Source organism: Salvia miltiorrhiza, chromosome 1, assembly GCF_028751815.1.
Source record: "Salvia miltiorrhiza cultivar Shanhuang (shh) chromosome 1, IMPLAD_Smil_shh, whole genome shotgun sequence".
Taxonomy (NCBI): domain Eukaryota; kingdom Viridiplantae; phylum Streptophyta; class Magnoliopsida; order Lamiales; family Lamiaceae; genus Salvia; species Salvia miltiorrhiza.
The window spans coordinates 12,085,645-12,098,829 of NC_080387.1; the positions used below are offsets into that span (position 1 = coordinate 12,085,645).

A 13,185-nucleotide genomic window follows, 5' to 3' on the forward strand; every position below is an offset into this window, starting at 1 on the left:
CTCCAGCTCTGATCTTCTCGACTGTATCCCGCTCAATTCCCAACGTTGGATGGACAACGAACTATGAGAACTCCCAAGACAGAAAAGCCAATCACGTTCTGCGCCCCCTCTCCGCTCTCAAAACCCTAATTTTGATCAGTGTATTTTCCTGAGAGCTGACAGTTGTATTTAATAATACAGAAAGAAGAGTGGGGCGCCAGTTTTAGGGTGTAGGCGTTTTTCTGCCCTACTTGGGCTAGGAGACATTGGGCCAGCCCAGGGACCAGATACAAGGAATAAAGATGGGCCTCAAATAAATTAATTTATCTATGGTCAGCCCAGACCATAATTAATTTATAAATATCAGTTCATTCCACTAGAGAACCGATACTGACTTACCCCTTTATTGCCGGTGATGAGTCGGGGCTTGTATTTAGACTTATTAAATCTCCGTATTTAAAATATCCGACATCCATTAATTAATTAGAGCTCTGACAGCTTAAATTAATTAATCTCTTAATAATTCCTTAAGCAGTACCACTCAATCTTTATTATTACGCCTGAACTTAATCAACCTGCAGGGTTTAGCGTAATAAACCTTGTTGAGCTCCTTAAGGGGATGTCATTATCCTATACCGGATACGGGTACTAATACAGATAATCAAATATCATATATTAACCGCTATCACCCAAGATACAGAGTACTCGAGTTAGTATTTAACTCTCGCCCATAGTAAGTCAAAGTGATATACGAATTAACATATATATCTGAATACTTATTAGTATTAAGATTTATGAGTCACCGAGATCTTGATTCTTCACTTAAGTCAGATAGAAGAATACATCTCAACTGTTGGTCCTATCAATACGTAATGACGTACCAATATAGACAAGTAGCCAAGACAAACTACTTCCATCTATACTGCAGCCTAAACCAATAACTTGTCCTAGAGTTATTTCGGCTGTAATCATATTATATCTCTTAAGGTTATTCCAATTATATGGTCTTCTGTGATCTACAACACACCATATAATCTACTTATACAGAGATAAAGAACATACATATGCAATCATGAACACAATCAGATAGGAGATAAGAATAGTGAATAACAGGAATCATTGTATACAAGCATAAAGTTCTTGCTTTCAGTATACAAATCCAACAATCTCCCACTTATACTAAAGCAAAACTTTTAGTATACAATGTGTCTAAATACTAGCTATTACAAAACTTCACTTCATCTCTCCCACTTATACTGAAAGTTTTTCTCTAAGTGGGTGGCATCAACCGCAATCCCATCCCTCGAGCATGCTTCTCATAGGTCTTTTGCGGTAAGCTTTTCGTGAAAGGATCGGCTAGGTTCTCCAATGTATCAATCTTTTCTACTAGCACATCTCCTCTGTTTACGATTTCTCGTATGATGTGGTACTTTCTCTCTATGTGTTTTGACGCCTTGTGGCTCCTGGGTTCCTTAGAATTTGCCACTGCACCCGAGTTATCACAATAAATTATGATACTCTTAGGCAAATTAGGGACCACTCCTAGATCCAAGAGGTAGTTCCGGAACCATACAGCCTCCTTAGCAGCTTCTGAAGCAGCTACATACTCGGCTTCCATGGTGGAGTCTGCAATGCACTTCTGCTTTGCACTCCGCCATGATACGGCTCCACCTCCCAAGGTAAACACATAACCAGAGGTAGATCTCTTCTCATCCCGATCAGCCTGGAAATCCGAATCGGTGTAACCCAAAGGAAATAGACTGTCTGACTGGTAAACTAGCCTATAATCTCGAGTCCGTTTTAGGTACTTGAGAATATGCTTTACCGCAGTCCAGTGTCCTGGTCCAGGGTTCGACTGATATCTTGCAACCATGCCAACGACATAGCAAATATCAGGTCTCGTGCATAGCATCGCATACATGAGGCTACCTACGGCGGAAGCATAGGGTATCTTCCTCATCTCCTCAACCTCACTAGACGTCTTAGGACACATGTCCCTAGACAGAGGAATGCCATGTCTAAAAGGTAGCAAGCCTTTCTTGGCATTTTGCATGCTAAAACGAGCAATCACAGTATCAATGTAAGACGCTTGAGATAAGCTCAACATCCTTTTCGGGCGATCACGAACGACCTTGATCCCCAGGATGTACGCTGCATCTCCTAAGTCTTTCATTTGAAACTGTTCGGATAACCACTTCTTTATGTCCGATAATAGCTCAACATTGTTGCCAATGAGGAGAATATCATCTACATAAAGTGCAAGGAAAACCACGTCACCATTGGCATCTAAACGGTACACGCAACTTTCGTTCTCACAACGAGTAAATCCATAGGATTTAATGACCTCGTCAAAACGTTTGTTCCATGACCTCGAAGCTTGCTTAAGTCCATAAATGGACTTCTTAAGCTTCCATACAAGATGCTCTTCGCCCTTCTTCACAAACCCTTCAGGTTGCTGCATATAGATGTCCCTTCCTTCTTCAAGGAAACCGTTTAAGAAAGCGGTCTTGACATCCATTTGCCAAATCTCAAGGTTCATGTGGGCTGCTATGGCAAGGAGAATTCGGATAGACTTGAGCATGGCAACCGGCGAGAAGGTCTCATCATAATCTATACCCTGTTCCTGGGTATAACCTTTCGCCACCAGTCTAGCTTTAAAAGCTGCAACTTCGCCATCCGAATCTCTCTTTCTCTTGTATACCCACCTACTACCTATAGCTACAAGGCCATCTGGTAGTTCGGTCTTCTCGTATACATCCATAGCACCCATGGATTCTATCTCAGAAACCATGGCCTCGTACCAAGAATCTGCATCTTGATCTTTCATCGCTTGTCTATAGTTATCTGGGTCGACATCCTTTTGTTCATCAACAGGGAGTAGATCCGAAGATTCTCCCAAGAACATAAATCGATCGGGTTGAACTACAACCCTCCCACTACGACGAAGCGGTGGTGGTACAGTTGTGACAATGGTTTGTGCAGTGTCCTGTGGTGCATTCACTTGCACACTTGGCTGGGGTGATGGATTCGCCTGTCCATTGCCTTCGATTTCTTGAAGGACAATCTCGGACCTAGACTTGTATTTATCTATATAATCCTGTTCCAAGAATCGTGCGTTGGTGCTAACAACCACTTTCCGATCCTTAGGATTATAAAAATAACCACCTTTCGTTCCTTTAGGATATCCTATAAACAGCATTACTTCACATCTAGGTTCCAACTTCCTCGCTTCCTTGTCTAGCACGTATGCAGGACAACCCCATATCTTTATATGGTTTAGACTGGGCTGGTACCCATACCATAACTCGACAGGAGTTTTAGGAACCGATTTGGAAGGCACTAGATTCAGCAAGTATACCGCTGTTTCCAAGGCATATCCCCAAAACGAAATAGGCAATGATGCATAACTCATCATTGATCTTACCATTTCCAAAAGTGTTCTATTTCTTCTCTCTGCTACACCATTCTGTTGGGGAGTACCCGGTGCAGTCAATTGGGATGTAATCCCTGAATCTGACAAGTATTGTAGGAACTCGTTCCCGAGGTATTCGCCACCGCGATCAGATCGCAATGACTTGATAGATTTACCCAATCTCTTCTCCACTTCCGCCTTGAATTCTTTGAATTTCTCAAAGCATTCAGACTTGCGTTGAAGTAGGTAAATATACCCATATCTTGAGTAATCGTCAATGAAAGTGACGAAGTACTCATACCCTCCACGAGCTCTAGTGGACATCGGTCCACACAAGTCAGAGTGAATCAATTCTAACACATGCGAGGCCCTATTCCCCTTGGCCTTAAAAGGCCTTGCCGTCATCTTTCCCTCTATACAGGATTCGCAGGTTCTAAATGGAACAGCTTGAAAGTCTTTCAAGACTCCATTTGAAACGAGCCTTTGGATCCTATTTAGATTGATGTGGCCTAACCTTAGGTGCCACGTATGTGTATATTGTTCATGAGAATAATATTTCCTCTTATTTGGATTTGGAAGAATTTGTGATGTAGATGCAACATGGACAGAATTATTCATTGGACATGTAATAGTATAGAGAGAGTTGTTCAAAATTCCAGAACAAATAATCTTGTTATCTCTCATGATAGAGACACCCCCATCAAAAGTAACAGAATATCCATTCAAAAACAACTTTGAAACAGAAATTATGTTCCGCCGAAACTCCGGCACATATAAAATATCTCTCAAAACTAAAATGTCATCACCAAAACATAAAGATAAATCTCCAATAGCAACAGCTGCGACCTTCGACGCATTGCCCATGGAGATGGTGATCTCATCACTTGCCAGCTCCCTTGTTGGGTTGAACCCCTGCAAGGTGTAACAAACATGGTCAGTTGCCCCCGTATCCACTACCCACGAATGAGTAGAAAACGAAGCTAAACATGTTTCTGTTACTAAAACTTGTGACGTACCTTGTCCCTTTGCCTTGAGCACTGGACAATCTTTCTTCCAATGCCCAACCTTGCCGCACTTGAAGCACTTTCCCTTGGCTGTCGGCTTGTTCACGCCGCCGCTAGGGCCATCAACTTTGGCTTTACCGCTCCCACTAGCCTCATGGTCATGCTTGCCCTTTGGACCTTTCCACTTCTTTTTCCCGCCTTTCGACGAAGAAGCAGATCCCTTGGCAGCAACATGGACCTCTTTCCCATTGCGCGTGCCCATGACCCCCTCTGCCGAAACTAGAGCATTCAATAACTCATTGAGAGTATAGTTGGCCTTGCTCATAACGACATTGAGACGGAAGTGCTCAAAAGTTTTGGGGAGAGTATTGAGGATGATATCGACCTTGGCTTCGCCTTCGATACCCCCTCCTAGCAGATCAAGCCTGTCAAACAGATTTGTCATATGCATGACATGATCGTGCACCGAGCTGCCCTCGCTCATTTTACAAGACAAGATTTCTCTCATCAAGTTAAAACGAGCAGACCTCTCGGACTCCCCATAAACCTCGCTGAGGTTTAACATGATGGTCGCTGCGTCATCCATGACCTGATGCTGGAGTTGCAAATTTTGCGACATAGTCATCATAATATAGCACTTGGCCATATTATTCGACTTGTGCCACCTTTTATGCGCCTCACGTTCCGCATCAGTCGACTCATCAGTTAAGGCCGCGGGACGTGGAGTGGTAAGCACAAAACTGTGCTCATCAGCGTCAAGAATATACATAATATGGCGTTTCCATTCGGTGTAATTTGGACCGGTGAGAGGATTATTTGCTAGAATGTTAATAATCGGAGACATAGACATATCTGAAAGTAAACAAATAAACATGTAAGAACATGAAAAGCATATAGTTCGTAACAATAATATTGTAACCTTTTGATAAAACAATATTAGTGAAACCTCCAACTGCCCAAAGAATCCATATGCAAGCCACGCGGGTGGACGTTTACACACGGACCCCTTAACCAGACTATTTACCTAGTCGTTTAATTTCTATCCATGTCAACTTAACCTTTTGACAAAAGAAATTAATAGTTGGCACCTTAACTAGACCATATCATAATCAAGAAGGGACTCCGCGGGGAGTTGTACATTGTACTTGATGTGATATCTAAGCAATGACCACAATTTAACCTTAATAATTAAATCCTCAAAATTGACATACTCACTCGGACCATGTCGCTTTCGATTTAATTACTTTGGTTATCTTATTTAAAATCATTCTCCAAAGTACTCGTGAAAATCATACAAGCAAGCCACGCGGGTGGACGTTTACTGTATAACTCCCACTACTTCAATGAATTTAAATATTTTTATAGAAACCTCTTCTGACAAACTTATGAGAAACAAATATGAAGTAAGCCACGCGGGTGGACGTTTACCCATACCGCCAATCACTTTGTCTAGAGACCGCATGTGGAGGTCTAAAATAATTTTTAATCACTATAAAAATTATTAAACAGCTTAGTCATTTTTCTTTCAAAAGGTTTGTTCATGCTCAAGCACATAAACCTAAACATGCTTCTCTAGAACGCAACATGTAAATCATGCTCGCAGAATTCTAAAACATGCTTAAGAAAATGGCAAACCTACTATCATGCTCGTCTAAGCGCAATTAATAAAAAAATATTAACAAGCAAAGACGTGCAAAAGCAGGTAAAGAGCATAAGGGATAAACAACCACGACATGCAAAGAACAGTAATAAAAGAATTAAAATTCTTCGTGACCCATTCGTGGAACCCAACATCTATTCTATTACAAAATAAAATAGAAAACAAGCCCAAAAACTGAATAAAATTTGGCCCGAACACATGGGCCCGTCAAGCTAGGGTTTGGGCCCCCTTGGGTTGAGAAACAATCGGCCACCTAGGGTTTGGAACCCTAGGCGCCGCCGCCTCCAGCCAGCAACAGCAGTCCACGGCGGCGGCTGCCCCACCGCCGGTCTCCTCCTTGTTCTCGGCTCCGGCAGCACCAGCCTCGGCAGCAGGCGCAGCAGCGGCCCGGGCAGACAGCCGAGCAGTGCGGCGCTGGGCGCGCAGCACGCAGCCAGCAGGCACGCGCGCGCACGGCCCACGCACGCCCAGCCCTCGCCTCGCCCCGATTCCAGCCGCAGCACTTGGCAACCCCGGCGACAGCAGCTCCAGCAGAAGACAACAGCAGCGGCAGCAGCGGCAGCGCGCCGCCCGCCGGGCGCGCAGCGCGCAAAACACGCAGACGCTGCCCCGGGCGCGCACCGCCCCTGCCCGCTGCTTCCAGCCGTTCGCCCCAGCCCTAGCCGAGTCCGCCCCGCCATCAGCCCGTGTCCAGACCAGGGAGCAGCAGCGGCCGCGCGGTCGCCTGCCTGGGCGCGCCGCGCGCGGTGTGCAAGCACCCGCGTGCGCGCTGCCCCTCGGCGCCCGCGGCCCCTCGCTCTCGGTCACACACGCCTCGTCCTTACACCATCCTCCGTTGTTGATTCGTCGTCATCCTCGTTTAGTTCTTCAATTTTACAGATTTACAACGGAAAAACAAATACAATTGAAATCCTAATCTAACCACGGATTTTCTCGTGGTGAAAAACGATTACAACGTCAAACGACGTATCCCACGAATCAACGAATCACGAAGAACAACAGCAGTTAAAAAACAACGCATATTATTAATCGTACACAAATTAATAATAGAGCCAAGAAAATAATCCTGGGCTCTGATACCAATTGCAGGAATATTAAATTGAATTAATACTCGATTGCCCGATGATCGTTTCTTGGATTATTATTAATTCATCATACAACGATTAATTCCTAACATGCTCCTATGAATTTAACAGCTGCACACAGGTGTTAGGAAAAACTTACTTGATAATCGGATGCACAGATGGTTGATGATCGCGTCGAATGATTCAGACTCCAGCTCTGATCTTCTCGACTGTATCCCGCTCAATTCCCAACGTTGGATGGACAACGAACTATGAGAACTCCCAAGACAGAAAAGCCAATCATGTTCTGCGCCCCCTCTCCGCTCTCAAAACCCTAATTTTGATCAGTGTATTTTCCTGAGAGCTGACAGCTGTATTTAATAATACAGAAAGAAGAGTGGGGCGCCAGTTTTAGGGTGTAGGCATTTTTCTGCCCTACTTGGGCTAGGAGACATTGGGCCAGCCCAGGGACCAGATACAAGGAATAAAGATGGGCCTCAAATAAATTAATTTATCTATGGTCAGCCCAGACCATAATTAATTTATAAATATCAGTTCATTCCACTAGAGAACCGATACTGACTTACCCCTTTATTGCCGGTGATGAGTCGGGGCTTGTATTTAGACTTATTAAATCTCCGTATTTAAAATATCCGACATCCATTAATTAATTAGAGCTCTGACAGCTTAAATTAATTAATCTCTTAATAATTCCTTAAGCAGTACCACTCAATCTTTATTATTACGCCTGAACTTAATCAACCTGCAGGGTTTAGCGTAATAAACCTTGTTGAGCTCCTTAAGGGGATGTCATTATCCTATACCGGATACGGGTACTAATACAGATAATCAAATATCATATATTAACCGCTATCACCCAAGATACAGAGTACTCGAGTTAGTATTTAACTCTCGCCCATAGTAAGTCAAAGTGATATACGAATTAACATATATATCTGAATACTTATTAGTATTAAGATTTATGAGTCACCGAGATCTTGATTCTTCACTTAAGTCAGATAGAAGAATACATCTCAACTGTTGGTCCTATCAATACGTAATGACGTACCAATATAGACAAGTAGCCAAGACAAACTACTTCCATCTATACTGCAGCCTAAACCAATAACTTGTCCTAAAGTTATTTCGGTTGTAATCATATTATATCTCTTAAGGTTATTCCAATTATATGGTCTTCTGTGATCTACAACACACCATATAATCTACTTATACAGAGATAAAGAACATACATATGCAATCATGAACACAATCAGATAGGAGATAAGAATAGTGAATAACATGAATCATTGTATACAAGCATAAAGTTCTTGCTTTCAGTATACAAATCCAACACGTGAAACGCACGCAGTAACCAAATCCTGAGGCGAGAGAACACATCGGCTTCGCACCATCGCGGGTTTCCAACGCAAGGTGCGACGCAAAAAGCGAATCGATCCGGGACTATCGACCCTGGACTGGAGATGCTCTAAGAGCATCTGCATCAACACGGTAGTTTGGTGGAAAACTCTAGAATACCGTGTGATCTCACCTCCATTAGCACTTTAATTAACTCCACATTTTGCAGTATGTGAATAGTATCCGGCTTCATTTGCCGGGATACTGTTCCACATGGTAAGTTGATTTTTTTTTTTTGCTTTTCTTTTGGCTTATTTTTATTTACTTATTTTTATTTCTTTTGGTTAATGTAGATGAAATACTCTTCGTTTATCTATTATAGAAGATATTATATAATTTTTTTTTGTGGAATGATAATACATAAAATTTTAAAATTGCAACATCATTAAAATATACTCCCTCCGTCCCATAATAAGTGGCCACATTCTTTTCGGCACGGAGATTAAGAAATTGAGTGTTATATGTTTTAATAGAGTGTGGCCTACAATTGTTGACCAAATTAGTGAGTAATTGTTGACTTAATTAAAGTAATTTTGACATTTTTAGAAAGTGGCCTACAATTGTTGACCAAATTAGTGAGTAATTGTTGACTTAATTAAAGTAAACTTTTGCCATTTTTAGAAAGCAGCCACTTATAGTGGGACAGACGAAAAAGGAAATGTGGCCACTTATTATGGGACGGAGGGAGTAGAATAATATAAAATTGTGATAATAATAAAATTACAACACCACAAAAATATCATAACATAAAATTACAAGAAATAGAAATACAATAACATTAAATTAACAATACATTTAATATTAGTAAGGACCAAGATCACCTTCAGATCCTCCAGCATCACTTCCAGATCCGCCAAAATTCAGAAATTCATCACCAAACATATTGAAAGCATTGCTTGAACATGAATCGTCTTGCCTTTTCAATATGATTCTGGTTTGTTCTTGTTTGAAGTACTCACGTCGAATGGGATCAGAAATATTGTCGGTGTCTATCATCAAAATTTTATTATTTGCTTCCAATTTACGAAATGCAAGAGCTTGTTTTTTTGCTTCAATCTTTTGTTGTTGTAGTTGCATGAACTGATCTTTTTTTGTGGATGAGTTATCCATTATTTATTCAAGTCTTTTATTTCCTTGATCAATTGCTTGTAGAATATTAGACATATCTTCACCTTTTTTCTCTTATTTTTAGTCTTTTTTACCCCATCTGGGCGTTGTGTTGGTCCTGAACCATTGCCACTACCATCACTTAGATTGATACTAAAAGAAGACAAACCATCAGGTGAGATAGGAGATTCTGGTGTTGTTTCTGCTTGAAATGAAGACCTTTGTGAAGGACAATCAAACTTCACAAAATCTTTCATAAGGGGCTAGACATGCTCAAACTTGAATCCTTTCTTATATCTTGGATCCTCCGTCAATAATTATTTTGCACGATCAAACTGAATAATAAATAACACATGTTAGCAATAGCACGACAATTAAATAGTTAAATCAATTGTAAAAATAAATAACTACTTGCAATATCTGTTTCAGAAACGTCACTTGGATTTAGATATTCGATTTGTTGCACGCATCCTTTGAATTTTGAAAGAGAACTCATAATGACTTGCATACGAGTTTCAAGCGATCTTTTGGTTCAATCAGGAATATGTGGAGAAGGTTTGTCACTGTTACATACCACAATTTCTTTTTAAAAGCTATCTTTTTTTTTATAGATTCCTGTTTCACTATCTTGGGATAGATCTATATACACACGACAAAGATGTTTATCTTCATCGATTGTGTAATTAGGCTGTCGAGAAGAAGACATGAAAGGCAGAATAACAAACAAATAAAAAAAGACAAAAATAAGAAATAAAAGCTTAGATTCTATGTGGAAGTATACAAATCGTAGAGCATATTTATAGACATTAAATTGTGAAAATTTGCAAATAAGATAAGAAATAAATGGTGGAGATTTCATGGAAATCGTGATGAATGACATAGATTTTTTCTTCCAGATTCGTACATAAGATATAGAATGGATGATGCAGATTTAAAGAACTTTAAATGGATGGTGCAGATTTGATGTTATAAAGTTGCAGAATAGATAAGAAACCGATGGTGAGGATTAATGAAAATCATAATGGACGATGGATATTATCATTGGAAAGATAAGATTTGCAGGAGAGATAATAATTGCAAGAGTATGCAGTCAAGATAAGATTTCTTTGAATAAATTTTATTATATAAGAAGTATGCACATCTAATAATCTGTACACCTATCTTATCAATTTTAATCATCACGAAGCAAAAATAAGATATGAATTATCATGCTGCTGGCTCTTCTTATATATTTTCTTCTTCAAGCTCATCATCAAATTTAAATGTTTTTAGTCTGCTTCCTGTGCTTTCAAGGGTTTAGGTTTCTTTTTCTTTTTAATAAAATTTTATTTATATCAGATGAGCTTGAAGAAATACTCAATGAATGTGATGTTGAACATCAATTGATGTCTCAACATATTTTGTCAAATAATTTCATTGTAGCAAGCCTTATTAAAAATCAAAATGCTACAACAATCCACAGAGGCTCAGTTCCTGGTCGCAGGATGATCCACCGTGATCGAGAAGTGGCTGCCCAACGTCTGTTCAATGATTATTTTTCTGAAAATCTAATATTTAATGAAGGAATGTTTCGTAGACGTTTTCTAATGTCTCGAAATTTATTCCTTCGTATTGTTGATGCTGTAAAAATTCATAATAGTTACTTTCATCAATGAAGAGATTGCACTGGTAGATTGGGCTTGTCCACACTGCAAAAAATAACCGCTACATTTCGAATATTAGCATACAGGGTACCTGCAGATGCCACCGATGAGTACATCAACATTGGTAAGTCTACTACAATTAAATGTGTCAATAAATTTTGTCGTGCAATTGTGGAAATATTTTCAAGTCAATATCTTAGATCTCCTACTTCTAGTGATGTTGCTAGACTACTATATATTGGTCAACAACGTGGTTTTCCAGGAATGTTAGGTAGTCTAGATTGTATGCACTGGAAGTAGAAAAATTGTCCAACTGTTTGGGCAGGCTCGTATGCAGGTCATAGTGGATCTCCCACGATTATTCTTGAAATTGTTGCCGATTATGATATTTGGATATGGCATTCATACTTGGTATGCCAGGGTGGGTCCAATAATGATATTAATGTCTTGGAAAGATCTCATCTTTTCAGTGAGCTTGCTAAAGGTATCACTCCACCTGCATATTATGTAATACAGGGAAAAGAGTATAGTGTGGGTTATTATTTAGCTGATGGAATATATCCGAAATGGTCCACACTTGTGCAAACTATACATGAACCACGTACTGCAAAGAAAAAACATTTTGCTGCGAGACAAGAGTCGTGTAGAAAAGATGTGGAACGTGCATTTCGAGTTCTTCAAAGTCGATTTGCAATTGTTGCAAATCCGGCCCGTTTTTGGCAAAAGAAACATTTAGAGCTTATCATGAAATCCTGCATTATCACGCACAATATGATAATTGAGGATGAAAGAGACTTGTCTGCACCAATTCAAGAGATGAGAGAAGTCCCAACTCCAGATGTCAAAACGGTGCCAAATGAAGCACATCAGTTTCAAGAATTTCTTGCACGCTATCGAAGCATCAAAGATAAATCGGCTCATCTTGCACTTCGTGATGCATTGGTCGATCATTTGTGGGAAGAATATTCAAATTTTGAACACTAATTCCCATTGTTAAGTAATTTAAATTTTTGCAAGTATTATGTAATATTAGTGTGCTATTGTCATGTAATTTATGCCTTTCTCAAGTATTATGTAATGTTATTTTATATGTTGTTGGAATAAATTAATGTGCAATAATTTAAATATAGTATAAAAAATCAAAATGATTATATTATATTATGTTATAATTAAATAAATCAGAATAAATATAAATAGAATTAAATATATATAATACATAATAACTATATAAAAAGATTAATTTAATAACAATTGAAAGCATCAAAATAAAATATTCCATTGTAGAGTGATGTAGAGTTGATTGTTGGAGAGCAAAATAAAATTACTCTACATTTCACTCTACAATAGATTGAAGTTCACTCCAAGAGCATCTCCAACGCGGGTGGCGAAGGCCGCGTCGATCCGAGTCGCTGGAGTTAACGCTGCGCTGGAGACCCGACATGATTCGAAGCCGTTGCGAAGCTAAGACCCGGGGTGAAGGCTGTGGTTGAGAGATCCGTGCGCTACACGCGCACGGTTTCAATATATATATATATATATATATATATATATATATATATATAATGAAACAAATATAGCATTTTTAATTTGGGGAAGGCAATGGAGGAAGAAAAGCTTTGGTTGAGAGAGAGGACAAAATTTGGGCTAAAAATTAGTTGCACAGAAAATGGAAAATTTTGGGGAAGACGATGGGGAAGAAATGGGTAGGTGGGTAAGTGTTTGACTTTTAAAAAAAATAAAAATTAATTATGTTTTGTTTTATTTATTGTTTTTGATTTTTTTGAATTTTAAAATTTAGCATTTTTTTATTCTTTTTGGTAATTTTTAGGATTTTTAAGTTTTAGTAATTTTTTTAGTTTGAATTTTAATGTAATTAAAAATGTAAAAATATGTATTTTGT

The 13,185-nt window shown here is 39.4% G+C and overlaps 1 pseudogene; it reads left to right on the forward strand.

The window, feature by feature from the left end:
* The first annotated feature begins 10,840 nt into the window (after nucleotides 1-10,840).
* LOC131021016 (uncharacterized) lies at nucleotides 10,841-12,269 on the forward strand (annotated as a pseudogene).
* The last annotated feature ends 916 nt before the right edge of the window (nucleotides 12,270-13,185 follow it).